General features: G+C 35.3%; 1 pseudogene; it reads right to left on the bottom strand.

Moving 5' to 3' along the window:
• Positions 1 to 27909, bottom strand: part of LOC100618873 (integral membrane protein GPR137B-like) — a 105295-nt pseudogene that overhangs the window by 45199 nt on the left and 32187 nt on the right.

Here is a 27909-nt window from a genome sequence, read left to right as displayed (position 1 = left end):
GAGAATGTGCTGTTCCACAGCCATGTATCAGTGCTGGTATCAGCAACTGTCCCTTTGCTCATCTGACACAAAAGTTCTGCTTTTAGCTGGACTCCTGCTTTTGGTGTTTCTTGCAGCTGTCCGTAAAAGTTAGGGGTTCCTGAGATTAATGAGAAGGACTCTGATATTATGAGAAAAGGGGATTTACTAAAGAACTATAGACTTTTTTCATTAAGTACTTAATGGTGACTACATTTTATGTTTCTGTCCCTTTCCCTAATTCTTAATAGCTGCTTCTATATAAAAACACAAATTTGGAGAATGAAACAAAGATGTTATTCATAAGAATGATAGCAAGAGAAAAAGAATATTTCTCATTTAGCCAGCCCCGTGGTTTATTTTAAAGTTGAAAAAAAAACCATGAATTTATTTCAGCTCTGCTTTTAATGTAATATAGTTTAGGACAACTTATATCATTTCTCTGAGCCCCTGTTTCCTACTCTGTCAAATGAGGGCTTCTAAGTTCCCTTTTACTTCTAAATTCCTATAAGCCTCTGTGGATCTAAGGCTTGGTTAAATATTATAAAGGATGAAAACAAAGAGATATAAGATATAAATAAAAATAAGAATATAACTTGAGAAAACAATATAGTAAATTGTTCAATTCTAAGTAGTATAGAATAGTCTAGACGTTGTAAAGTAAATCAGAGAAGCAATGAATCTCACATGCTGCAACATTTTCCAGTTTTGCCTTTTGGGCTCAATGAGATCTCTAAGTTCTTCTCTACTCTATAATCTTTCAAAAACTAGCCTCACCCTCAAGATTCTTTTCTAGGCTAAATATTCCCAGTTTCTTAAATCACTTTCCATGTGATATGAAATCAAGGCCCTTCACCAGCCTGGTAACCTTCTTCTGGATATATCTTTGTCTGTGTGTGTGTGTGTGTGTGTGTGTGTGTTTGTTTTTTGTTTGTTTTTAATTTTATTTTTATTATCATGCAAAATGCACTTTCATATTCATCATTGCTGTAAGAGCACACTCATACAAAACCAAAACCCCCCAATAGAACCATAAATAAACTGATGTGAAAGATAGTATACTTTGATCTATATCCATCTTCTGAATATTTCTTAACTCTTAACATTTTTCCTAACATTTTGCCTAAACCTGAATGCTATATTCAATGTGTAGTCTAACAACAGGAGATGACTTTCACCTCCCAAGGCCTGAAATCAATGATTCACAATGCAGTCTACAATTCTATTAAAGCAAATGTTTGGCTTTGATTTGAGATGACATAAAAGGGCAGTCATATCTCGCTGTGGACAAACACTGAGTTTTCAGTTTATTAGTACTTTTAGATAATTTTCAGATGAGTTCTTCTCTAGCCATGACTGCCCCATCTTGTAATTGTGGAGTTCAGTTTTTTAACTGAAGCATAAGAGTTTACATTTTCTTGATCCTCTAAATTTCATCTATTTATATTTGGTCCATTGCTCTAGCTTGAATTGTTCTAGTTGAGACCTTTTCGGATATTCATTTATTCATTCGATAGGTTAATTGTCTCTCACAAATTTATGCCAGTTCCAAGTGTAATAAGTTTGAGAATTATGCCTTTATTGCTAAATTGTTGATTAAAAATATAAAATAGTATGAGGTCACATAGATCTTTGGAGCACTCTACTAGAGAGCTCTTTTCATATTGACATAAAATCATTACTAGCTACTCTGTGTCCAGCCATTTGACAAGGTCCAACTCAACTTGAATGTGTTATCATCATCTGGCTTTGCTAAAATCTGGGAAAACTAAGTCTATAATACTACTCTTGTCTACACTAGTCTAATATAAGAAGGGAGTCCCATGTAGCATGGGAAGGGCATGTAGCTTGAAAAGAAGCCAAATAGTCATCTCAAGCATCTCCTTCTATCTTCCTCCAATGAAGACTTTATTCCTTGCCAGGAGAAAAGGGAAGTGGTTGGAGCCAGAACTTGACCACTGCTCACTTCTGAGAGAGGGTTAGTCGAGGGGATGTGATTTTCAGATTCAAGTTAATTTCTGATTGCTATTTATTAATTAGGGAAAGGAGAACCTAAGTTGTAGATTCAATGCTTCCCCCTTTCACACCAAATTCCAATTCTACAATAGAATGCACATTGTAAGTAGCAAAGAAACCCAAATTAACATACATACCACTTGGCAAGGAAACCCTTTTATCCAAATCTGTAGCAAAATAGAAATCAGAAAAACTGAATAAAGGAGAATATATACTAAATAATACAGTGAAGGGGCCCTCCAATTGGAAATAAGATAACACAGTTTAACCAAGAGAGGAAAGTTCCAGATCTTATCCATCAGGATGTTCCCCAAAGTCTTTAAAGTAGTAAGCTGGGAACAGGAACATGATAGAAAGTGTCAACTTTTTCTATGTCAGCTCCTTCCCAAAATCTTATTCACCCTCATCAACCTGGACTGGGATCGGCATCTTCCATCTTCTTTCTCAAAAGTCAGAAGTCAGAAGCACCCACATCCCAAAGAAACTAGAATCTAAGAAGCTTAAATATTCAAAGAGACTCCCAAGCTTGGATCCTTTTTTCTACTGTCACCAATTCTTCCCCTCCCTTCACATAGGCATAGGGCACTGGCCCCCACCAAGGAAAAGAGTCTCATACCAATGGGTTTTAAGATTTGGGTTACATTTGCAACTAGGGAAAGAAGAAAGTGGGATAGCCTGTAATGGCTATCAGGTCAGTCATGGGAATGCCTGATAGAAAAGGGTAGATTTCTGGCTGAACCAAGCCCATTTCCTGTCAGATTGAGACCTCTTAGATGGCATTTGCACCTTATAAAATTCTTCCCTTCTCTTTAGACAACCACCCTGAGTAGTGGTTCCAAGGAACATTCACCAGATATTCTCTGTAAAAGGCATAGAGTTCTGTGGTCATGGGGCAGTCAAGAAAGACTCCATGGAAAGAGGGGCCCAGGCATGAAGTGGTACACAGCAGAATAATAAGAACTAGGTTGGTAGAAAGAACTAAGGGAAGATGCATAAGTGATAGAGAACAGGTAAGTGAGACTAATCTAATTCTGAGTCATTGCTTTAGAGATATCTATACGTGACATACTCATTATATCAACTCAACCCATTTTTTTATTCTGCAAACATTTACTTTGGGTGAAAATGTCTATTCGTGAATGATGTGAATGATTCAAAGATGAGAAAAAACATAGTTCTTATTTCCTTAGAGTTTAGCAACTAAAAAGGAACATTTAAAAAGGATTCCTAGTTATAATATATAATCTTAAAATAAAGCATAAAATGATTCCAACTAGGGGAATTGGCAAGGAAGATAAAATGTTTGGTTTTTTTAGGAAGGAAATTATATTTGATCTGAGCCTTGAAGGTTGGACACAAATTAGATCAAAAGGAAGGGGGAAGAGCATTTCAGGGAGAGAGAATGGTATTAGCAAAGAATGCAGAGGTAAGAAAAGAAAATTTTGTGAAGCAGCAAATGGTTCAGTTTGACTGAAATCTGGGCATAAGAAAGAAAAGTAGCAAATGATGCTACACAGAATTCCATATGCAATAGGGAAGTGCTGCAGGGCTTTGAGCAAGGAGTTGTTTGATTGAAATCATTTTTGTTTTAGGGGAGGTGCAGTAAATTTTGGCCGATATAATTTTAATACTATGGATGGTTGAAACTGATAGGTAATGTGTTATAATGGATAGAAAGTTGACCTCATGTCAGGAAAATCCAAGTTCAGGTTATGCCTCTTACATATACAGGCTATGTTAGTCTAGGCAAATGACTTAACCTCTAAATAATCAGTTTCATCAATTATAAAATGGGTTTTTTTAACCTTAACGATTGTGGTGAAGCTCAAATGACATAATTAATATAAAGTGTTTTGTATACTTTAAGCACTATATGAATAACTAATGTACTCTACTGAATCAAATTTTAATCCATAGGTGATTCTTGGTTGTAAATTTAGTTCCTTTGCCTGCTAGAATCTACTAAAGCAAATTTTAGCACTCATTCTTTAAAATATTATTATCTATCAATGTGACCCTGAACAAGTCATTTAACTTTGATTTGCTTGTTTCCTCAAAAAAGAGGGATAATAGCATCTCCCCCCTAGTGTTGCTATGAAGATCAAATGAGATAATATTTTTAAAATACTTTGTAAACCTTAAAGCACTATATAATTAAATATCAGTTATATAAAAGGTTTAATGATTATTACTATTGTAATAAGGATAGCTACAATGACTCTAAATGCTTTAAAATTATTTCAAAACCAGATGAATACATAATTCTTCAAACACATGATATTGTTCCTAGTAAACATATATAATTGCAAATATGCATGAGCGCATATATGGAACAGTAACAGAAAATATAACTTGTGATCCACAAGCTTGTTGAGTATTTGAAAATTGCCATCACCAGTCTCTGAATTCCTGGTATCTAAAAACGACATGGCTCCAATTATCCTAGTCCTGGGATAGTGGGAGCTTAATGCAGTACATTGTGTGTGTAAAACATTCTCACAGTTAAATGTGGGCCAGAAGTGGGGGCCACAGGGGGTGGGGGTGAGAAGGCAGGCATCCTACTTAGAAATTCCAGGCTGCCGGTTATTAAAGTGCCCTCCGTTCACCTGCTACATCCAAATCAAACCACTGTGATTGGCGTTGGGTCTTGTAAATGGGTATTGTCTGAGCAGTGGGCAGCTGGAACCCTCTGAGAATCTTCTCTTGTCAGAGATGAATCAATCATCTCGAAAGATGTCAGCATCTGCCCAAACCATTTTATATTAGAATAAATGGCAGATGGTGGTGTTTTTATATTTAATCAGTTCCACCAAATGCAGTTTCATCTCTTATAAAACGAAACCATCTGCAGCGTGTAGGTGTACAGATCTAGCTAAATGCCCACTGCAGAGCCTTTCTCTGAAAGGTAAAGCTATACATGCTAACATTTACTGACATTAAGCACAATAAGCCCAGAAATCCTTTAAAATAATGTCTTGTGTTTTTTAATAAATACTTATATTGAATAATGCCAAATATTTACACATGTGATGGATCGGGTTAGCTAGAAAGGTTTCCTTTTAGTGCCCAGTAGAGCTCTAAGCCATTTCTGAAAATGTCTCACACATGACTGGCTAAAAAAATTCTCCCCACAGAAGTGGTCATTTTCCTTTCCTATCGACCTTCATTAATAAGCCTTCAACTTATCTTTATTTTGACATGAAATCTCTCAGCAGCAGGTTGGATATGCTGGCTGCCATGGTAGTCAATGTAAAAAAAAAAGCACGCCTACCACACTAATATAAAATATCTTTAACAAATACATTTGTGTAACACCATCTGGGTGGGGTATAACCAGATGCAAACTTGAATGTAGATTTCAAATATAGGCAGATGGAAGCCCCTCTTTTTTTGGACACTTAAAGGAGTAGAAGTAGTTTATCTTTGAGCCAGCTGTATACTTTATACCTTATTCAAGTGTCAGATTAATCAACCAGCAATCATTAGTGCCTACTATGTTCAGACATTGTGCTAATTGCTGGGGAGACAACAAAATGGGCAAAAGACAGACCCTGTTGTTAAGGAGTTCCTTGTCTGATGGGGAGAGACTAGATGCAAACAATTGTATACAAACAAGATATGTGCAGGTTAAATCAAGAGAGGGAAGGTACTACTAAGGCTTATTGCAGGTGGGCTTTTAGCTGAGACTTGATGGGAGCCAGGAAGGGCAGGAGACAGAGATAAGGAAAGAGACAAATCCAGGCATGGAGGACTGCCAGTGAAAATGCACCACACTTCAGCACCTAATGAGAATAGACCACACTGGCTGTTTCCCTGTGTTGGAATTTAAGGGAAAGTCTAGTAAGAGACAAATGGGCTCTTGGGAACTTTCAGGCACGGGTGACTCTGGAAACATCGTGCCGTACTAGAAGAGAGGTGAAACTGGAGCCAGCCAGGAGACACCTGGGTTTGAATCCTGCTTTGACTGTGAGAACCTCTAGAATAACTGGTTATTTCTGCAATAGCTAGCATTAACTTAGATCCTCTAGATGGATCAGTGGATTGGGGCCTGCATCTGGGGTCAGGAAAACTTGGGTTCAAATCTGGACTCATTCACTAGCTGTGTGATGCTGGGAAAGTCACTTAACCTCTGTTTGTCTTAATCCTCTGGAGAAGGAATAGGCGCATCATTTCAGTATCTTTGCCAAGAAAACCCAATGGTCAGCATTGCTATAGTTCAAGAATAACAAAGAATTGGACACAACTGAATGAATGAACAACAGCAAATATTTACATGTTTTAAGGCTTGTTGAGTGCAAATACTATCATATTGAATATTAATAGTTTACATGTTTGTGGCTTACTATGTGTTAAGTAAGTACTTTATAATTATCTCATTTGATCCTCACAATAAACCAAGGTGGGGGGGATAGGAGATATTATTCCCATTTTGCAGCTGAGGAAACTGAGGCAGAGGCTAAGTGAATTGCCCAGGGTCACATAGCTACAGAGTGTCTGAACTGAAATTTGAATGCATGTCTTCCTGACTCAGGTTCCTGAGCTCTGTTCACTTCACCACCTAGTTGTTGTGATTGCCACAACAATAGAAAATGGGTGCCATTATCACTATTTTATAGATAAAGAAACTGAAGCAAATAGAGATTAAATTATTTGCCCAAGATCACATAGCTAGGTGCTATGTGTGGGATCTGAACTCAAGTCTTCCTGATTCCACATCCAGCATCCAGCACTCTATCTACCATAAAACCTAGCTGCCTCTGATAACCTCACCGAACCTCAGTTTCCCCATCGGTAAAATGGGGATAATAAAATCTACCTAATTTACTTCATAGGGTTTTTATAACAATCACATCAGATGATTTGTGTAAAGTGCTATATAAATGTTAGTGATTGCTACTGCATTGCATATCATATCACCAATGGCTGCACAATTCCAAACCTATTCTCACCCATTCAAGGAGAAATCATTTGAGTTCCTTCACAGAGGTTCAGTACCCTAGTAATAAGAAATCAGTGGGATTCTGATAGGTTCAAGTGTCAGGAAATACTTGCTGTGCAGAGATATAGCAGCTAATTTGTGGTAGATATCAGAAAATTTAGTGCTAGAACTGTAGACCATCTAGTCCAACCCCTTCCTTGTATGGAGGGGAACTCAAAGACCAGAGAGGGGAACTAATATTTCCCATGGTCACACAGATCATAAAAGAATGAGCTCACAGCAGAACCCTTTAATGACAAATCCGCAGCTTTTCCCACTACTCTCTGCATCTTCTTGAAGTGAGGAAATAGGGGGAAAAGGGCAGCATATGTGTAAAACTTAAAATAATGGTTCAGTTCTCTCCACACTGCTCCTTTTAAAAAGGCTTAGTATTGGGGATGGAGCAAAGTGATTTTTTTAAAACCCTTTAGATTAAAATTATTTTAGTGAAATAACTCTTAGAACTTGCTGTTCATTCTTTGTTTCAAAAAGGATCAATGACATCATGGAGTGGTGTCTTGATTTGTATATAAATTGGTTTTAAATGAGGCAGAATTGTGCAAAATCATCAGCCTCTCTCTCCCAGAGTCATCAATATCTAGTGGTAAGTGGCAAGACAAAAGTCAAGACAATTGGCAAAGTAGACAACCTTGGTGTCTTCGATGTCTAACCAAGCTCTAAGCACTACACAATGGCTGCTTCAGTGCCTTCATGGCCATTGGAACAAATTGTGCTCCTCAGCCTATTCTATTGGACAAAGTTTTCCCATGCTTACATAGGCATCCCTCCTAACTCACCAATGGGGATAAAGCCTGCCAGTTATTCTTAACTTAGTTTAGCCCATCAGCCCATAGCCATTGTGCCAGCTTCTTGCAGTCACAGGGTGAAATGTGGCCACTAAAAGTAGATAAGTAGCCTTGAAAAGAGCTCAGCAAGTCATCATTGTTCAGGAAAGATGAGCACATCTCATAAAGTTCACTATAATTATAATGAATGTATACTAGCAACACAAGAATGGTTATATTCAGTAAATTGAGGATATTATTAGTTGCTCATATCAATAATGAAGAAGTAAGAAAAATTTTATTTATCAATGAAGGAAAAGGATTTGAAAAATAAGGATATTTGAATTTTTAAGAAATATTAAAACATAAATATAAAAGGGTCTAACATAAAAATAGTATAACTAAAACAAAGAAATATTATATTTAATGAATGTTGATTGGTGAGTATTTATTAATAAAGTATGTTCATTATCACCCCCATTATTTAAGTTCTAATAATGCTAGCCATAGCAATAAGACAAGAAGAATAAATTACAAAGATAAGCACAGACAGAGGTTGTGGAAAGGAAACAAGACTTACAGTTTGTGGGGGAAGGGGCAACTGGGAGTGGCAGTTGGGTCTTGTGACTAGCACTTCCTTCCTGCCAGGTTGGGACTTGCTTCCTGGTGTTGGAGGAGGTAGGAGCTTGTTCAGCCCAGTCTGGAGTGGCATGCTCTTCTTGGTTCAGCTGGAAGACACAGACTTCTGCAGGTCAGATCTGTTCTTTTTTGCTTTCTGTCTACTGCTAAGATTCTAAAAAAGACAAAACTGGACTGATATAGAGTAGACAGGAGTGGGAGAACCCTCCACCAGCCTCTGGCCTGGCCTCAACTCTGAAGCTGAGGAAAGAACGCCAATCCCAACTGGTTATTAAACTTTATATTATTTGAATTCGCAGTCAGATAAGTGGACTATCTTTTCTGGTCATAGAGGGAGCTGAACTTCAGTTCAGTCATTCCAGGACAAACAGTCCTTATCAGACCCCTGCTACTTCCTCTCAGCAGGGGGTATCTCTCCCTCCCTTGCCTCACCAAGCAATATTCTTTCTCTTCCCTCTCTCCTCCATACCCCCATACAAACTTCACATTATCTCCCATTTTTCCAATCCTATTTCCTTTCCCAATAAATATTACAAGCTAAAAACCACAGTCACAAGAATCATCAACCTTTATGTATAGCATTAACAATCTACCTAGAGGAAATAAAAAATATGCTAATCAAAATAACTACAAAATAAATAAAATATCTAGGAGTCATGCTATGAAGACTTACTCAGGTCTAATATAATAAAAAACTAAAAGCAGTCCTTACAAAAGGGAAACAAAAATTGGAGACATATGCATTGTTTATAATTGGAATATGTCGATATAATTTTTCAAATGATGAAGATGTCAAAATTAATGTGAAATTCTAGTACCAAATCAATACAGGTACCATCAGGTTAATACTACAGAATCAAAATGAAAGTGGATTGAGAATAATGCCTAGAGATGGGAGGTCCTGGGTTCAAATCTGACCTCAGACACTTAACTAGCTGTGTGACCCTGGGCAAGTCACTTAACCCCCATTGCCTAGCCCTTATCATTCATCTGTCTTTAAACCAATACACAGTGTTGATTCTAAGATGGAAGTTAAGGGTTTAAAGAAAAAGAAATAATCAAAATGAAAGCAATATTCATGTAGAAAAACAAAAAGTCAAGAATTTTAAGGAAAATAATGGGGGGAGGCAGAAATAAGGAGTCAGCCTTATCAAATCTAAAACTATAGCAAAAGTATTTCATACTGTTTAAAAATGTTATCAATTTAGTATTTTGGCTAAACAAGATCCAAAGAAATCAAACATAGTACCTTAGTGTTTGAGAAACTCAAGAACAACAAATTATGTGATGATGACTTTATACTGGACAAAATTCTGGGAAACCTGAAAATAAATTTGGCAGAAACTGGGTTTAGAGCAACATCTTGTACCATAAAGTGCAAAAAGCTTGAAATGAACATATTATGTAAATATTTTTAAATCACATCATTATAATGTAGAGGGAGGAAGAAAGAAGAAAATGATCGACAAACCTTACACAATTATGGCTTGGAGAAGAATTCTTAACTAAAGGAATAGAGATGATCAGAGGAGATAAAACATATAATTTTGATTCTATAAAAATTTAAAAAGGGTTTATATAAACAAAACTAATACAGATGAAATTAGAAGAAAAGAAATTTGTTGTAATTAGGCAAAGATTTTTATATAAAGTGTATCTGGCAATGGTGTGATATGCAAAATGTATTGGGAACTGATTCAAATATCTACTAAGCAAAACTATTCTTCCAAAACTATTATAAAAAATATAAAATAATGGGGCTGCTATGTGGCTCATTGGGTAGAAAGCCAGGCCTAGGAATAGGAGGTCCTGGGTTCAGATCCTGCCTCAGATACTTCCTAGCTTTGTGACTCTGGACAAGTCACATAGCCCCCATTGCTTAGCCCTTACCACTTATTGTCACACAGTACTGATTCTAAAATAAAAGGTAAAGCTTTTAAATATATATATATATATATGATACATTTATGTACATACATATATTTTAAAAAGCAGTTTTCTAGAGAACAAATGGAATCTGTTTATATAAAGGAATGCTCCAAATCACTAAGAGAAATGCAGTTAAACACCTCTGCGCTCTTAGCTAATACCATTCAAAGTGACAAGAATGAGAAAAGATGAAAATGGCAAGTGTGGTAGGGACTGTAAAGCACAACCATTCTAGAAAACCACTTGAAATTATATTTTTAAATTATACTTGCTCTTCGATTCAATGATACCACTAGTAAATAGATGCACCAAAGAGGTGAAAGATTAGGGAAAGCTCTCAAATATGCAAAAATATTTATACTACCACTTTTTGTAATAACAAAGTACTGAAAGTGAATGCCAAAAAGTAGGAGAATGGCTGAATGAATTACGGCATATGAATATAATACCATATGGTTTTATGCCATTAATATGCCATTAAGAAATTATAGATATATCCATATATGTATGTATGCATATACATATATGCAGAATGCAGAGGAAATTGGGAAGATTAGTATGAACTGATGCAAAGCAAAATAAGGAGAATCAGAAGAAAAATTTACACAATGACCACAACAATTTAAAAGAAGACTTCGGAATTCTAAATATGACTCTATGCCTTAACCTCATGAAGTAAAAGTAGGTTTTTTATATTGAGGGCCATTTTTTTGCAGTCTTTGTTTCCTAGATTGTGATGGCCAAAAAATTATTCACCCAGCAGCCAATTTGCTAGTAATGAGCTTCTCTCTGTTTAGGTAAGCTCAGTCTTTCTCTAAATTCCTTATCAGGAGTCCTTCTAGGTAGATCAAACTTGCCAGAGTTTTCACTTTCCTGGCATAACTTCTAAGAATATGGAGTCACCTTTGTGCCACAATAAGGTTTCAGAGTAGAGTTCTCATATTTACTTGGAGTCCTTTGCAAATAAATCTTGGTGTCCTATGTTCTTATCCCATTTATCCCCCAGTATTCAGGTCTCTATAGGAAAAGGATTTGAGTCAAGACATATTGATCAGGATTTAAAAGGATCCATGTATCACCTACGCAGGGGAGGGAAAAATCTTAAATTCCTTCACATTCACAAATGAATAAATAAAAGACATCGACCCCAAATTACAGAGATGTGAAGCAAAGAGATAGTCATAGAGACAAATGTACACATAAAGAAGATCACTTCTAATAAGAGAACCAAAGCTTCCTATATACTATTTATTTCCATTAAGTCCAATTCAATTTGATTCAATAAATATTGCTTAAGTTCTTATTATGAGCAAGATAAGTCACCACTTATAGATGAATAAATATATAATGATAGGGTGCTGAGCAGAAGCATGCAATACAGTTTGGGCCCTTGAGTTTATAAACTTTAAGGTAAAAAAAAGACATCTGAAATAATAACAGCATACATTTCTATAGAGTAAGGTGGTTGTTTTTACATCCATTACCCCCTTTGATCTTCATAATAGCACCTACAGATAAGAAACATAGGTATTATTATCCCCAGTTTGCAGACAAGGAAATGGATGCTTCCAGATATTAAGTGACTGACCCAAAGTCATAGAGTAGTAAAGAACAGAAATCAAAATTTATTCCAGGTGATATTTTCTGAATGTCATATATCAATGCTGTTTCCCCTACCTATACTAGCACATTGCAACAATACAATATACAGTATAGCTTTTAAAAGGATACAGAAGCCAAAGCCCTGCTCTGAATCACTAGGCTTCCTTATCGAAATAGGGAAAAGGAGAAAATAAAGGCTGCTTTTTAAAAAAGAAATATAGCTACAGTTTGTAAGAAATCAAAAGGCTGCAACTTTCCAAGTAGTGACATTGTATTGGAATGTGAAATGAGAGTAGAAGCAGTATACCCATATCCACTTTTCAAATATATAATATACATGTGTACATTACTTCAATTATAAAATACGGCACATTTCACACTGGCCAGACAATCAGACGGCTGCTATTTTCTGATAAGAGTTTTTAAGGTACAAGGTAACTAATCATAAGATAGTGTTCATAGAAATAGGGCTGGATGCCTCGAAATAAAAGGACTTCTGAGTCAATAAGTCATCAGATAGCAACAGAATCAGTCTGTATGGGAGAATTTTATTTTTTTCAATGTGTTCAGCTCAGTCGCAAGCAGGCAGAATGCATCATACTGTATTAGGGCATTGGAGCTTCTCCCTTTGATTCTTTCAGGGGTTCAGTTCTCTGTGTCTGGGTACACAGATTCAAGCAAGGTTTTTTTTTTCCATCTTTCTCTGCCCTTTGGAGCTCTCTGAATCCAAGGACTCCTTTGAAAGCTATCAGAACTTCAGAGAATTATTTCCTACAGATAGGTGACTTGAATAAGCAACTAGCTACTACTGGAGAGAAAGAAAAAAATGCAGTACTAAGGTACTGTCTGATCCACCCTTCTCCCAGATTTCCACAGAACTGTAATCATTAATGTTATTAGCTTGATGGGAAGAGTTTTTTTCTCTTCCCAGCTCCTGTGCAAAAAAGGTAGAATATTTCCTTCCACACAAAAGAAAAAACTGATTCATGTGACCTTCAGGATCTAGTAATAATGTATTCAGGAATGATTGTCATATCTGCAAGGAGAGTGTGATGTAGCAGAAAGCCAGGGAGCATGAAGTCAGAAGGCCTGGATTCAAATCCAACCTTTGAAATGTACTTGCAATGTAGACACAGAAAAGTCATTTCCTACTTCATTTTCCTGATTTTCAATTTCCTCATCTACTAAATAGGATTAATGATAATAATTTTGGCACTCCTCATCTCACCTGAACTACCTTCCTCAGAGGTAAGGAAAAGCATCATGTTAATCTGAAAGTGCTAAAAAATAGGAAATTATCATTACTGAAACCCTTCTATCAGATATTTTCTCTTGACACAAAGGACTCAGGTGTACTTTTTTAAACATATAAAAATAACATCCATAGACCTCTCAAAAGTTGAAAAATATTTTATGCACACCATCTCATGGGAGACTCAAAATAGATCTACAAGATAAGTATTACAGATATAACTGTCCCTAGAAGAGAAAACTACGGTCAAAGAGATCAATTATTAGTGTCACAGATAAGATTCAAACTCAGATCTCCCTGATCCCTCACCCCCAGCCCAACACTGTATACACTAAGCCACATCTATTACCCAGGCAAAAATCTGAGAAAATTCTCATTTTTCTGACTTCTTGTCTCCATCTCAATGATCTATAAACTTCAATATCAAATCCACTTTACATCAAGGGTGGACATTATCTCCTTTTACATGTACACAGACTCAGAAGGCTCAAAATATTAGAAGTTTTATTTACACTCAAATGAAAACAGATAGAATTGCCCACAGAAATTAATGATACCCATCAGTGAGTACTCCCTCAACATATCTATATAGGATCAGGAGCTTAGGAAGTGGTGTCAGACGAGGCAAGTAGTCCAGCAGGCAACACACCCTAGTGCAGCCTGAATCAGATTAAAATGTAATTGAGAAATATTTAACAAAATAAATAAAAATGCAATAAAACACAATGTTGATATGTGGTTTCTAGGGCACAATATTGCCTGCAGGGATCTTTATGTACTGTTTAATGGCCCTAATTTCTATTTGAGTTTTATACCATAGGCTTAGAGTACTGAGCTTCTGACAGGCTTTTGGAAGATTGTTACTCCACATAAGAATGCCCTGACATGGCCTTTCTAAGTATATGCCTTTGCTTGTTTCTAGCTTGAACAACTCTCTGCAAAATCACCTAGTTTGCACCTTTAGTGGTTAGTTACCTTTTTGTAGATTAAAATGGGTAGTTCTACCTTAAATACTGAGTTAACACTTTTGGGGATTAAAAATCTAAAAATAGACTGGGGATTACAATTCAATCTTCCCAATAAAGGAAGAGCTAAGTATCTTCATTGTTACACTTAGGAGATAGCTAAATCCAATCTTCACAAAATATGATTCAAAAGAATTATAAAGAGGTAAACAGGAAAAAGAAATCAAAAGACAATAAGCTTAAACTGTTTATATCTCTACATGGAAAGATGATTCTTATAAGCCCAAAGAACTTTATCATTATTATAGCAGTTAGAATAATAATACATAGACAGAGGACAAGGGTGTGATTACAATATGATAATATGATCTTATTTTTAAATTTTATTTATTTATTTATTCAGGATATTTTTCCATGCTTACATGATTCGTGATTTTTCCCACCTCTCTTCCCTTCCTCCTTCAGGAGTTGACAAACAATTCTACTAGGCTATACATGTACAATTGTTCAAAACTTTTTCCCATATTATTCGTATTTGCAATAGAGTGATCTTTTAATACCAAACCTCAAACATACATCCATCAAACCACATGATCAGTCCTATGTTTTTCTTTTGTGTCTCTACTTCCACAATTCTATCTCTGGATGTAACTAACATTCTTTCACATAAATTCCTCTGGATTGTCCTGGATCATTGCATTGCTGCCATTATAAAAGTCTATTACATTCAATTGTGCCACAGTGAATCAGTTTCTATGGACAATGTTCTCCTGGTTCTGCTCATTTCACTCTGTATCAATTCCTGGAGGTTGTTCCAGTTAACATAAAATTCCTCTAGATCATCATTCCTTTCAGCACAATAGTATTTCATCACCATCAGATACCATAATTCATTCAGTCATTCCCCAATTGATGGACACGCCCTCATTTTCCAATTTCTTGCCACCACAAAGAGCATGGCTATAAATATTTTTGTACAAGTATTTTTCCTTATTATCTCTTTGGGGGTACAAACCCAGCAGTGGTATGGCTGGGTCAAAGGGCAGGCATGCTTTTAACACCCTTTTGGCATAGTTCTAAATTGCCCTCCAGAATGGTTGGATTAATTTACAACTCCACTGCAGTGTATTAGTGTCCCAATTTTGCTAAATGCCCTCCAACATTTATCATTTTCCTTTGCTACCATATTGGCCAATCTGCTAATAAGGTGGTACTTTCACTTTGTTTTGGTTTGCATTACTCTAATTATAAGGGATTTAGAACACTTTTTCATGTGATTACTGATGATTTTCATTAATTCATCTGACAACTGCCTATTCATATCCCTTGGGCACTTGTTAATTGGGGAATGACTTGTGGGGTCTTTGTTTTGTTTTGTTTTTTGTACAATATTTGAGAAATTAAGCCTCTGTCAAAAAGTTTTGTTGTAAAAATTTTTTCTCAGTTTGTTGCTTTCCTTCTAATTTTGGTTGTATTGATTTTGTTTGTATAAACCATTTTAATTTGATATAATCAAAGTCTTTCATTTTATGTTTTGCAATTCTCTATTTTTTACTTGGTCTTAAATTCCTTCCTTTCCCCTCAGATCTGACAGCTATACTATTCTAAGTTCACATATTTTATTTATGATTTTACTTTTTATATTTAAATCATTTACCTATTTTGAATTTATCTTGATAGTAGGATATAAAATGTTAATCTAAACCTAAATTTTCCCATACTGTTTTCCAATTTTCCCAGTAGTTTTTGTCAAATACTGAGTTCTTATCCCAAAAGCTGTGATCTTTGGGTTTATCATACACTACCTTGCTGAGGTCATTTAACCCTAGTCTATTCCAGTGATCCATCTATCTCTTAGCCAGTATCATATTGTTCTGATGACCACTGCTTTTAGTACAGTTCAAGATCTCAAGTTCTTTATTATTTCCCTTGATAGTCTTGATCTTTTGTTTTTCCAGATGAACATTGCTATAATTTTTTCCTGGTTATATAAAAAACTCTTTGGCACTTTCATAGGTATGGCATTAAATAAGTAGATTAATTGAGGTAGGATTGTCATTTTTATTACATTAGCTCATTCTACCCATGAGCAATTAATGTTTTTCCAATTATATAGATCCAATTTTCATTGTGCGAAAAGTGTTTTGTAGTTGTGTTCATATAATTCCTGTATTTGTCTTGGCAAATAAATTTCTAAATACTTTATATTGTCCACAGTGATTTTAAATGGAGTTTCTCTTTCTAACTCCTGCTGCTGAATTTTGTTGGAAATATATAGAAATGCTGATGATTTATGTGGGTTTATTTTGTACTCTGCAACTTTGATGAAGTTGTTATTATTTCCACTAGCCTTTTAGTTGATTTTCTAGGATTCTTTAAGTATACCAACATATCACTGGAAAGAGTGATAGTATAGCTTCTTTATTGTCTATTTTAATATCTTCAATTACTTTTTCTTCTCTGATTGCTACCACTAGCATTTCTAGTAGAATATTAAATAATAGAGGTAATAATAGGCATTTTTGTTTCACTCCTGATCGTATTAGGAGGGCTTCTAACTTGTCCCCATTGTAGATGATACTTGCTGATGGTTTTTAATATATACTGTTTTTTTTTTGAGAAATATTCCTTCTATTTCTATACTTTATAGTGTTTTCAATAGTAATGTGTTGTATTTTGTCAAAGGCTTTTTCTGCATCTATTCAGATAATCATGTGATTTTTATCAGTTTGTGTTAATATGGTCAATTATGTGGATGGTTTTCCTAATATTGAACCATCCTTGCATTCCTAGAATAAATCCAACCAGGTCATAGTGAATAATCCTTGTGATTACTTGCTAGAGTCCTTTTGCTAGTATTTTGTTTAAGATTTTTGCATCTTTGTTCATTAAGGAGATTGATCTGTAGTTTTCTTTCTCTGTTTTGGTTTGCTTGGCTTTTGGAATCAGTACTATATTTCTGTCATAAAAGGAATTGGTAATACTTCTTCTTCTATGCTTATTTTGTCAAATAATTTGAATAGTATTGGGATGTGTTTTTCTTTAAATGTTTAATAGAACTCACTTATGAATCTATCTGGCCCTGAGGATTTTTTCTTAAGGGAGTTCATTGATGGTTTTTTCAATTTAATTTTTCTGAGATGGGATTATTTAAGTATTTTATTTACTCTTTTGTTAATCTAGGCAATTTATATTTTTGTAAACATTCACCTATTTCTCCTAGAGCATCTTATTTATTGCCATATAATTGGGCAAAATACTTCTTGATAATTACCTTAATTTTTCCTTCATTAGAGGTAAGATCATCCTTTTCATCTTTGATACTGTTAATTTGATTTTCTTCTTTCTTTTTAATTAACAAGTGCTTTATCTATTTTATTGGTTTTTTCAAAGTTCTTTTGCTTTCCATTTGATTAATTTATCCTTTAATTTTTAGGATTTCCAATTTAGTTTTTATCCAGCAGTTTTTAATTTGTTCTTTTTTTCTCATTTTTTAAGTTGCAATCCCAATTCATTGATCTCCTCCCTCTCTATTTTGTTGTTATAGACACTCAGAAATAGAAATTTTCCCCTGAGTACTGCTTTGGTGGTATCCCATAGACTCTGATGTGCTGTCTCCTCATTGTTATTCTCTTTAATGAAGACCATAATTGTTTCTATGATTTCTGTTTTGACCCACCAATTTTGAAGAATTAGATTATTTAGTTTCCAATTAATTTTAAATTTGCCTTTCCATGGACCCTTGCTAATTATAATTTTTTTCACATTATGACCTGAAAAAATTGCATTTATCATTTCTTCATTTCTGCATTTGTTTGCAATATTTCTGTGTCTAGTACATAGTCGATCTTTGTATATGTACCATGTACTACTGAGAAAAAGGTATATTTCTTTTTATCCCTGTACAATTTTGTCCAGATATCTATTAACTCTAATTTTTCTAACATTTCATTCAGTTCCCTTACTTCTTTCTTATTTATGTTTTGGTTCAATTTACCTAGTTCTGAAAGGGGAAGTTTGAGGTCTCCCACTAGTATAGCCTTACTATCTATTTTCTCCTTAAGTTCCATTAATTTTTCCTTTAGAAATCTAGATGCTATTTGGTGCATAAATGTTTAGAAATTATATTACTTACTGTTTATAGTACCCTTTAGCAAATGTAATTTCCTTCCTTATCTCTTTTAAACAGATTAATTTCTACTTTAGCTTTATCTGGTATCATGATTGCTACTCCTGCTTTTTTTAACTTCAGATGATGCCTAATAAATTCTGCTCCAGCTTTTTACCTTTAATCTATGTGTGTCACCCTGCCTGAAATGAGTTTCTTATAAACAACATATAGTAGCATTCTGGTTTTTAAATCATTCTTCTATCTGGTTCCATTTCATGGGTGAGATCATCCCACTCAAATTCAGTGTTATGATAACTGTAAATTGTCCTCCATCATATTATCCCCTTTAGATACTGCTTTATTTCCTTTTATTCTGTTCCTACTCACCAGTATTTTTCTTTTTGTCATCCCCACCTACTTTCCCCTCCCTTCACTTACCTTCCCCTTCTCTTGCCTTATTCCTCTTCTACTTCTTTGCTGGGTAAGATAGAATTCTATACCCCACTGAGTATACTTGTTTTTCCCTCTCTGAGCCAGCTACGATGTGAGTAAAGTTTAATTATTGCCCATCACAACCCTTATCCTCCCCTCACCATAATGATTTTTCATGCCTCTTTATGCTATATAATTTCCCCCATTCTCTCTCTCCCTTATCTTTTCTCTCAGTGCAACCCTCTCTTTCATCCATTGATTTTTTTTACATATCATTCATAGGCATACATGCCATACATACATATTATTTCATATCATCACTTTACATACACATCATATCATCTTATATTATAATATACACAATATCATCATAATCAGCTTACTTCTACACCCTCTTTCTGGGTAAATTCCTTCTATCTTCTCTCCTACTAAGAGTAATTTTTGAGAATTACAGATATCCTCTTTCCCTGTAGACAAATAAACATTTTGACCTTAATGAGTCCCTTAAATTTTCTTGTTCTCATTACCTTTTTGGGCTTCTCTTGTGTTTCATATTTGGACTTCAAATTTTTTGTTTAGGTCTGGTTTATTCCTCAGGAATGTTTAGAAATATTCTATCTTATTGAATGACCATTTTTCTCCCTGAAAGAATATACTCAGTTTCTCTGGATAAGTCACTCTGAGTTGTAAACCCAAATCTTTTGTCTTCCTGAATATTATATTCCATACCTTTTAATCCTTTAATGTAGGAGCTGCTAGGTTCTCTGTGATCCTGACTGTAGCACCATGGTTTTTGAATGGTTTATTTATGGCTGCTAAAAGAATGTTCTCCTTAGTTTGGTGGCTCTTGAATTTAGCTATTACATTCCTGGAAGTTATTATTTGAAGATTTCTTTCTGGAGGTGATCTGTGAATTCTTTCAATTTCAATTTTTTTTTTTGGTTTGAGAATCTCTGAGCAGTTTTATTTGATAATTTCTTGGAATGTGATGTCCAAGGATTTTTATTCAACATGGTTTTCAGGTAGTCCAATAATTCTCAAATTGTCTCTCCTAGATCTATTTTCTAGGTCATTTTTTTCAATAAGATATTTAATTTTTTCCTCTTTTTTTTCATTCTTTTGATTCTGCTTTATTATTTCTTGGTTTCACATGAGATCATTACTTTCTAAATGGTCAATTCTGATTTTTAGGACCTGATTTTCCTCCATCTGTTTTTGTGTTTCTCCTTTTTTAAAAAATTGGCCCATTCTTAAATCACTCTCGTTTCTCCTCACAGTACTTTCATTTCTCTTCCCCATTTTTATTTTGCCTCTCTTAATTGTTTTTGAAGTCTTTTTTGAGCTCTTCCAGAATATGTGTCTAATCTATATTTTTCTTTTGAACTTTGTGTGTGTTTCCTTCTCTTGCACTGTCCCCTTCTGTGTCTGTACCTTGTTCTTTATCACCATAAAAATTCTCTAGTTAGGTGCCTTTTTTGTTGTTTGCTCATTTTTCCTATCTAATTATAGGCAGACTCTTTTTTCTGGGAAGTTGTAGTACCCTCTTAAACTTCTGTCCTTCCTTGATGCTGTTTTCAGCTTAATTTCTGTTGTTTTTTTTTAACAGTTTCAGTTCTTTAAGAATGATATGAGGGTCTAAGTACTAAGAGCTCTGAGAGCCCCCTCTCCCTGATGATTCAATTGACCTTTGAGATGCTGATAGCTTAAAGACTTGTCTCAGGCTTGGTTATAAGCTTTTGATCTCACTCTGAACTTCATCAGGTATGGGGCTGGTCAAATTATAGCCCAGGCTTAGGTTCAAGTTTTTGGTCTCACTGTGTACTTGATCCAATCAGGCACAGCTTGACTTCCCTATCTTAGAGCTCTGCCCTGAGCTTTAGGCAAAAAGCTCAATACTTAGTACTTAATACTATCAGCTACCCCAAAATGTGTGCTATTTTCTCATTTAAAGCCCAGTCTGGGATTCCCAGCTTTGCTCTGGGTCCACGTGGATTAACTCACTTAGCCCAGACTGCCCTGGGCTGGGACTCTAGACTTCTCCACAGGTTTGAAATATCAAGGGGTATGGGTTAGCTTGTACCTCTATTTGCTCAGGTAGGATCTTGGGATCTGAATGTTGAATTGTGCTTAGGTTCCAAACCTGGGACAGTAGATGTTGGGTGGGAGTGTGGTTGCCCTTGGCTTGTTTTGCTCTCCTCTCCTCTCACTCGAGTTCCCCACATGTTCTCTGCCTACCTTTTGGGTTTTTCTTTTCTTGTAAGTTGTTTCACTGTCTCCTTATTGGTTCTTTCACTCCTGTATTTGTTTTGTGGCCATATTTTAATCTTGGTGGGAGAGGATTCTTGTCATGACACAGAGCTGCTCTGGATTACTCTGCCATCTTGGTTGCACCCTGATAGAACGATCTTAAAAAATTAATTAAGGCATGAGAAAGGGGAATGCATTGTGAAGAAGGTGAAGGGGAAAATAGAATGTAGTAAAAAACCATACATAAAAGAAGCATGAAAGAACATTTACAATGGAAAGTTTAAGATTTAATGTTGAATATTTCAAATATTATTTTTATAAAGATTATTATCCGGCAAAAAAGAACCACATGGCTAAGTTTTCTATTTGTTCAAAAAAGTCTGTTCCACCAAAGCCACCACAGGATGGAAAAAGAGCTAGACATGGAATTCCACCCAATTTATATCCTGTATACATCAGCACATAACAACAGAAAGAGAGTCATGTACTGGGGATCGTGGTTTTGCTGGGGATAGTAGTTTTGTTGGGCATCATAGTTTTTAGGGTAACAGATTCAAATTACACAAGAGGAAGATAAGGGAAATGGGGAGGGAAGCTTGTGAACCTTACTCTCACCAGATTTGGCTCAATGAGGGAAGAATATTCAAGATCAATTGGGTATAGAAAGCTATTTTACCCCACAGAAAAATTGTAAGGTAATGAGATAGGAGAAGGAGGGGTGGATTTGATAGGAAAAAAAGGGGAAATTGGGGGATGTGGAGATCAGAAATTAAATAAAGGCAAGTAGGATAGAGAGTTATATATAATAATCATAATGGTGCAAATTTCTTTTACAAAACTCTCTCATAAAAGCCTCATTTCTCAAATACCTAGATAAATGAGTAGAATATAGAATACAAATCATTCCCCAGTTGATAAATAGTTATAGGATATGAATAGGCAGTTCTAGGGCAAAGTAATTTAAGCTCTCTAAAATCATGCAAAAAAATGCTATAAATCAATTGTCCTCTGTCAATTACCTTCCCCAAAAAGTTTGTCAGGTAATTGGAATAACCTCAGATTACTTCTCAAAACATCTTTAGGAGGAAAGGAGAGGGCAGTTCTTCCTTGTACTGTCCAGGAAAGCTCTTGGGGAAAGGAGGAAATTCAGAAGCCTCAGATTATACTAGCTCAACTATTTACTTAACTGAATTAACAAAACAACTATTCTCAGCCCCATTTTTATAATATGTAAAGCTGAGATAATCATCTTGTCAAATGAAATGATGACAAAGAGATTTGTAGTTCTAAAGAGATCTGTGCAATGCAATGGTTAAGATTATCCTTTCCTAGTAAAATGTAAACCCCATGAGAGTGGGGACTAATTTCCATTGTTCTTTATGGCATAAACTTTAAAAGACAAAAGATTCTCAAAGATCAAGTGGTCCAGGAATTATTTTCTTTTTTCAGAGTCTTAGGCCCTTTGGCAATCTGGTGAAACCTATGAGCCTTTTCTCAGAGTGTTTTTAGATGCATAAAATAAGTTATATAAGATTACTAAGTAAGACAATCAGGTTAAAAACCCTTATCTAGTCCAACCTCTTCATTTCAAAGATGAGATATTGAAGACCTGATATTAAATGCTGCCCTTCTCCCCCAAATTCACAAAGATATTAAGTGAGAGAACTGGAATGTCAACTCAGATCCTCTCATTCCATATGCAAAACTTTCTACTACACCAATAAGATGCTTCTGTTTCCCTAGCACCTAGCATAAGTCCTTGTATATAGTAGGCACAAGTCAAATTTTATCTGTTTAATAAATCCTTCATTGATGCCCCTACTTAGTAAGACTCTTTCCCTATGGACCTCATGTTTTGTGCCTCTGTATGTCCTTAAAATACATATTATAATAATCTGCTAACCTTTGTAAACTGCAATTATATAGTCTGGTGAATGATTTAGATATACAGATGTTTTACTATCATTAGCTATGTTTCAAACCATGTATTTCCTCTCACCTTCCCTTCCCTCATCCTTTTTGGAGCTTCCTTGACTTCTGGAGAGCTCCTATAGCTTTTGTTAAAGTAAAAGAACAAATTAGGAATCAGTCCTTACAGAAGAGTATGCCTCCAGCCACCTGTCCCTCAGCAGGAAAATATTAAAAGGTAACCCACTGCCATGCAAGACAAGGTAATTTTCAAGGCCATCAACACCTCTTCTTGCCAGCAGGAGCAGGGAGAAGTGATTCAATAAAGCTCTCAAAACCATTTCAGCACAACACTGTATGGCAGCAGGATACTGTATAAGAGGAAAATGGCTAGCCTAGGAAGGGCCAGCTAGGTGGTACAGTGGATGAAGTGCCCAGCCTGGAGTCGGCCTCAAACACTAGCTGTGTGATTCAAAGTATGTCACTCTATTTTCCTCAGTCTTCTCATCTGTAAAATGAGCTGGAAAAGGAAATGGCAAACCACTCCAGTATCTTTGCCAATAAAACCCCAAGTGGGTTCACAAAGAGTCAAACATGCCTGAATAATAACATATGTGTTTTAGTCCTAATTGTTTGACTATCCAGCTGTTTGGCCAGTGTTCTCAAGTTTGGGTCACTGGATAATTCAAAGGAGCCAGATTCAAATTTAGCCTCTGATACTATCTGAGTGAGTCTGGATAAAACTCTTCACCAATGTAGGATATAATATCCTCATCTATGAAGTGAAGAGTTTAAACGAGGACCTCTAAGGTCCCTTCTAGCTTCACATAAACAATCCTTTGGCCTAAAGAGAGCCAATTCTGTCCTTTAATCTCCTCTATAAAAGGTAAGTGAAGATGGAAAATTATCACAACCCTTCAAGCTGCAACATTCCCTATTTATAAAGGATGGTGAGGCCTCATATATTTCAAAATATAGTCACTGGTACCTAGGAAATAGCTATATATGAAATGGTGATTGTCAATAGGTTTCTAGGAAGAGGAAAGGAGAAATGTTATGAGGGCAGAGAAGAGGGAATGAATTGCTCTGACTATACTCTTCCCATGAACTTCTACAAGTCCTTTTTTCTCTGAATTCCAAATTGACCTTGTGCCAGGCACAAAGCATATGTTCAATAATCTTATACTTAGCCCTTCTGCTAACAGAAGTATACATACATATGTGTGTGTATGGGAATCATTTGTGCCCCTCTTCCTGGTGGGATCACAGGACGTGGACATGAAAAGGAGCCTGAGAACATCTAACCCAATCCCTTCATTAGAAATGAGGAAAGAGTTCTAAGGAGAAGAAAATATTTTCCCAAGGTCGTACAGATAGTAAATTCCAGAGCTTTGAATGCTGATTTCAAATCCAGTGTTCTTTCCATTACTGCCTCTAAAACCTTGTGGGGGTTAGATAGTTCTTTTTTTCTCACAATGTAGGGAAAATATCAGCCTAGGCAGAGCAATAAAAAAGAAGAAATTCAAAGAATTCAAATAGGCAATGAGGAAATAAAGCTGTCATCCTTTGCAGATGATATAATAGTATACTTAGAGAATCTTAGAGAGTCGACCAAAAAACTAATTGAAACAATTAACGATTTTAGCAGTGTTGCAGGATGTAAATAAATCTACATAAATCATTAGCATTTCTTTATTCTACCAATAAAGTCCAACAGCAAGAAACAGAAAGAAAAATCTCATTCAAAATAATTGTAGATAATATAAAATACCTGAAAATCTACATGCCAAGATAAACTCAGGAACCATATGAACACAACTACAAAAAACACTTTTTCATATGAAGAGTCAGGTCTAAACAACTGAAGAAACATTAATTGTTCATGGGTAGGATGAACCACTATAATAAATAATAAATATTATAATGATATATATAATATATAATAATATAATAAATAATAAATAAATAATAATAAAAGTGACAATTCTACTTATATTAATTTATATCTTTAGTCCATGCCAATAACACTATTAAAAATTATTTCATAGAAAAAATGATAATAAAAATTCAAACAAAAAAACAAAATTTATCTAGAACAAAAAGGCAAAATTATCAATGGGATTAATGGAAAAAATATGAAGGAAGGTGGCCCAGCTGTACCGGATCTCAAACTGTATTATAAAGCAGAAATCATCCAAAAAAAATCTGATACTGGCTAAGAAATAAAATAGTGGAATAATAGAATATATTAGGCACTAAATATCTAATAGTAAAAAAAAACACTAATTTAGTGCTTCATAAATTCCTAAACCCAAGCTTCTAGGAGAAAAACTAAATATCTGACAAAAATGTCTGGGAAAACTAGAAAAAAATATGGCATAAACTAGGCACAAACCAACATCTTGTGCCATTTATAATGTCAAAATAGATACATGGTTTAGAACTAGAGTGATACCACAAACAAATCAAGGGAGGACAAAATAGTGTACTTGTTAAAGCTATATATAAGAGAAGATTTATGACCTAAGAGATAGAGAACATTATAAAATGTAAAATAGATCATTTTGACGTTAAATTAAACAGGTTTTGTACAAACAAAATCAGTGCAACTAAGATTAGAAGGGAAACAAACTAGGAGAAAAATGTATAACAAATCTCTCTGACAAAGGCCTTAGTTCTCAAATATATAGAGAGAAATAAGTCAAATATATAAGTATTCCTATCCCAGTTGAAAAAAGACCAAAAGATATGAACAGGCAATTCTCTGATGAAGAAGTTAAAACTATCTTTAGTCATATAAAAATGCTCCAAATCACTACAATTACAGAAATGCAAATTAAAACAATTCTAAGATACTACCTCACACATATCAGACTGGCTAACATGACCAAAAATGCCAATGATAAATGTTGTAGGGGATATGGGAAAATTAGGACACCAATATACTGTTGAAGTCATGAATTGATAACAACCTTTGTAGAGAGCAATTTGGAATCATGTCCAAATGGCTATCAAACTGTCATACACTTTGACCCAAAAATTTTAATACAAGGTCTGTATGTCACAGAGATTAAAAAATGAAAAAGAGAAAGGACTTATTTATACAAAAATATTTATAACAGCTCTGTCTGTAATGGCAAAGAGTCGGAATCTGAGATGTTGATTAATTGGGGAAAGACTGAACAAGTTGTGGTATATAACAGTAAAGGAATACTATTGTGCTGTAAGAAATAATAAACAAGATGATCACACACAAAAAAAAAAACATGGAAAGACTTACATGAGGTGATGCAAAGTGAAATGAGCAGAACCAGGATAATAGTGCACATAGTAACAACAATAATGTATGATAAACAACTGTGAATGACTTAACCATTGTAATCAATGATCAAGACAAACTCCCAGAGACTCACGATGAAAAAGGTTATCCATCATCATAGAAATGATGATATATGAATGCAAATCAAAGCCTGTCATTTTTCCCCTTATTTCCTTTATGAGATTTTTCTTATATAAACAACATGATGAATATAGAAATACATACTGCATGACAGCACATATATAATCAATATAATATCACCTGCCATCTTGGGGAAGGGTGAAGAGAAAGAAGGGAGAGAACGTGGATTGTAAAATGTTAGAAGATGATTATTTAAAGGTATATCTGCATGTAATCTGAAAAAGAAAAATATAACACAAAAATTTTTTTAAAAGACCATCAGCCCTGGAGTCAAGAGACACATGGATTTAAATCTTAGGATCACGAATTTAGATTTGGAAGGGTCCTCAGAAGTCACTGACTCTCTCTTTCTGCAAACGAAGGAGCTGAGGTTCAGAGAGGTTGTCTGTCACTTGTCCAGGGTCACCCAAATAGTGAGTGTCTGCAGTGGGACTTGAAACCATGTAAGCCCACTAGCTATTTATGGACCATGAGGGTCTGGTGGATACTCTATGAGAGTTGCTAGAGGTAATGAACAAGATCCTTGACTTATATTAAAACCCTGTTTCCCAACCTCACCTGACTAATCCTTCACTCCTCTTTACCTCAGCTCTACTGATGTCCTACTAAGGTCTGCCTGCCCTTTCCACATTTTACTCTGAAATGACCAGCATGGACTGGCTGTGATCTATATCCTGGGAAAGAGCTCAGAGATCCATCAGAGCTTTGGGTTAAGAGAAAGGACACACGTGCAACCATAAGAAAGCACATGAAGCAGTTGATAACTTTAGTTAAAATTCTACCCATTCTCATTATAACTCCTGTAAGAGAATATATATCGAAATCCATCTGTCATGGTTTTACAAAGAGCTGCTGCAATGTGAAAATAGGACAAAAAAGAAAATGCCACACACATTTCTTTATCAATTAGATTGATGTTATATTTATAAAATTGTAAAATCAAGAAGTTATAACCAGAGGCTAAGAAACTCACAGTTGTACTGTTAGTCCCTGGGTTTCTATGATAAGAACAATAATGATAGCTAGCATTTGTATAGTGCTTTAAGGTTTCCAACATATTTTAAAAATATTCTTTCATTTTATCTCCACAAGAACCTGGAAGGTAGGTGCTATTATTACCCCTATTTTACAGGTGGTGCAACTAGGTGGCATAGAGTGGAGAGAGTAGAGGGCCTGAAGTGAGGAAGACTCATCTTCCTGAATTCAAATATGGCCTCAGACCCTAGGCAAGTCACTCCTGTTTACCTTAGTTTCCTCATTTGTAAAATGAGTTGAAGAAGTAAATGACAAACCACTCCAATATCTTTGCCAAAACGGAGTCAGGAAGAGTTGGACTCAACTGAACAACAAAAGTCATGGGGGGATGGCAACAAGTCAGGTCTTCTGGAGTTCCTGGTTGGACTAGGGCACTAAAATCAGTAAAGCTTTGCTACCTTCATTTTTGCTCCATGATCTTCTTTATTGCTTTGCTGAGGCAAAAGGTTTCTTCTCCAGAAAAACAAAAAACAAAACAAAAAAACTCTACTACCTCTCACTTCTGTGGCTTCCCTGACTTGTTCTGGAGCTG

The sequence above is a fragment of the Monodelphis domestica genome, chromosome 1, assembly GCF_027887165.1.
Source record: "Monodelphis domestica isolate mMonDom1 chromosome 1, mMonDom1.pri, whole genome shotgun sequence".
NCBI lineage: Eukaryota > Metazoa > Chordata > Mammalia > Didelphimorphia > Didelphidae > Monodelphis > Monodelphis domestica.
The sequence above is the reverse complement of the archived record's forward strand: the minus strand, read 5'-3'. Positions and strand labels throughout refer to the sequence as shown.